Below are 2,626 nucleotides of genomic sequence, written 5' to 3'. Positions count from 1 at the left end.
GAGTGTGCTCCCTAGCACGGCCTGAAGATGATAAACCTGCCCCATAGGTCTCCACATGCTTTAGGGCAGGATTGGCAACCTTGTCCTGAGAGCCTCCAATCTCTGCCCCCAGGACGCTTGAGCCACCTGTGCTTACTCTCACGGCAGAGACCCAGCCAGCTACAGCAAGGGTCAGCATGAGAAAGCAGCAGCGAGGGCTGCAGAGGGATGGGTGAAACAGTGCAGCTCTATGCTGCCCATCGCCCATGCTGCCCCAGGCTGGGTCGGACCTTCCCAGGGTTGTAGGTGGTCCAGTCCTGCTTTAGGAGATCTGCAAACGGGAAATCTCCTTCTGTTTGCTGAGATGCACTGGGCAGCTGCAAACATCCCTTGAATGCAGGCAGCTGAACTAGGAGCCGACAGCGCTGCTCATCAGCTACTGGACCCACATGCACAAAAGCCTGGTGAAAAGTGGGTGTCCAGGAAGGCAGAAGGGAGAAGCAGGGTCTGGAAGTGAGCAGATGAAAGAGGAGTGATGGGGAGTTACTGCATTGACCCTAATGCTGCAGGAGAAGGAATGCTTTAATGTATTCATTACACCAGATAGGACAAAGTAGGGCAGAGTCGGAAAATAGGCCATCTTCACTCTGCTGTTCTCAGGCATTTAGCAGCGCGTGGCCAGGGGTGGCTTTGCCTGTCTGCGATGAAGTCCCCGCTCCGTGCCTTTGGGAACTCGAACCATCTGAATCAGAACGTGGCCATCAGCGTCCGCAGACACAACAGGGACGAGCTCTCTCCCTACCACGTTGCTGCCTCTCACCACTTGATTTCACCAGCATGCAACTTCAATCGTAACAGATGCAAACCAAGTGCAGCAGCTCTTACGCTACCCTGAGGACCTTGCCCCGAACACTGATCTCCCTCCCCTCCAGCCAAAGACCTGTCCCCTTACAATGCTAAACCACAGCCTATGCCTGTCACCAGCATCTCCCTGACACAGCAGTGCACCCTTGGTGCAAGAAGGCAACCAGTGTCCTCGGCTGCATGGGTAGGAGCGCTGCCAGCAGATCGAGGGCAGTGATTCCTCCCCTCTATTCAGCACTGGGGAGGCCACATCTGGAGTCCTGTGTCCAGCTGTGGGCCCCCCACGACAGAAAGGATGTGGACACGTTGGAGAGAGTCCAGTGGAGGGCAACGGAAATGGTTGTGGGACTGGGGGACAGGACTGGTGAGGAGAGGCTGAGGGAAGTAGGCTGATTGAGTCTGCAGAAGAGAAGACCGAGGGGGATTGAACAGCAGCCTTCACCTCCCTGCTGGGGGGCTGCAACGAGGATGGAGCTGGGCTGGTCTCAGTGGGGGCAGATGACAGGACAAGGAGCAATGGGCTCAGGCTACAGCAAGAAAAGTTGAGGTTGGATATTAGGAAATAATTTCTCACTAGGAGGGTGGGGAGGCACAGAAACAGGCTCTCCAGAGAGGTGGTGCAGTCTCCATCCTTGGAGGTGTTGAAGACCTGGCTCGACAAACACTTGGCTGGGATGATGTAGTTGGGGCTGGCCCTGCTTGGAGCAGGGGGTTGGACTAGATGTGACCTCCTGAGGTCCCGTCCAACCCTCATTTTCTATGATTCCCAACGGCGGCTAAACCCCGGCTAGGAATTAGCCTGCAGAACCCGAAGGCTGCTCTCTGGCTCTCGTTATTAATGTCCATAGATGTTTCCTTACTCATCAACAGATTCATAAGTGATCCAGAAAAGGGAGTAACTAGGGAGGTGGAAAAATTTACAGATGACACAAAATTATTCCTGATAGTCAGATCCAAAGCTGATAATGAAACTTCTCTCCAAATTGGGTGGGTGGGCAATAGAGGAGCATGTGACATTCAACAATGACAAATACAGGGTAACACACACACATAGGGGAAAAAAAAACCCCGTAGCTATGCATACGCTGTGAAGGGCTCTGAATGAGCTGTTCCCTCTTGGAAAGAGGCCTTGGACTCAGTGTGGATCGCTCTCTCAACCCCGCGGCTCAGCGTGCAGCACCAGTTAGAAAGGCAAATACAACGTTAGGAGCCATTAGGAAAGGAAATTGAAAACAAAACAGAAAATATCATGATGCCATTACAGAAATCCATGCTGAGCAGTCCTGAACACCTCATCTCCAAGACAGGGAGAGCAAAACCCATCAAGGTACAGAGAGACGACCAGCGAGATGGAACGGCTCCCGTCTGCAGCAACGAGCAGCTGACGAGGCCGGGATGCTTCAGCTCACCTAGAAACAGACCTCGCCTTTGTGCCACCAGAAACATTTTTACAGGGGCACAAAGTCAAAGGAAACAGGTGTCCAGGCCCCTTGTTGCACCACAGTTTGTGGTTGCAATGAAAGGGGTACGAATGGCAGCGGTGTTTTTGCAGACAACGTCTGTTTTCTTCAAGGCAGGACAGTGTGGGCAGCCCAGAACTGCTTGCACTCGCCAGCCTCTAAGGCTTCAGGGTCTTGACCCTGCACACCCTGGGAACCGGAGCCCCTGGGGTGCGGGGATTGTGGCGGGCCAGTAGGGGGTGCTCCTGCGTTGAGCCGCCCACCTCCCTGCTCCCGACCACCTTCCAGGCTCCGAGTGCCTCCCTGGGGTGCCTCCCGTCCGG

General features: G+C 54.4%; 1 protein-coding gene across 1 annotated transcript in view; it reads right to left on the bottom strand.

The window, feature by feature from the left end:
• Positions 1 to 2,626, bottom strand: part of SHANK3 (SH3 and multiple ankyrin repeat domains 3) — a 513,573-nt gene that overhangs the window by 420,050 nt on the left and 90,897 nt on the right. The window lies entirely within an intron of this gene.

This window comes from Alligator sinensis, unplaced genomic scaffold (genome assembly GCF_000455745.1).
Source record: "Alligator sinensis unplaced genomic scaffold, ASM45574v1 scaffold961_1, whole genome shotgun sequence".
NCBI classification, from domain to species: domain Eukaryota; kingdom Metazoa; phylum Chordata; order Crocodylia; family Alligatoridae; genus Alligator; species Alligator sinensis.
Note: the sequence above shows the minus strand (reverse complement) of the source record. Positions and strands in the feature narration are given on the sequence as shown.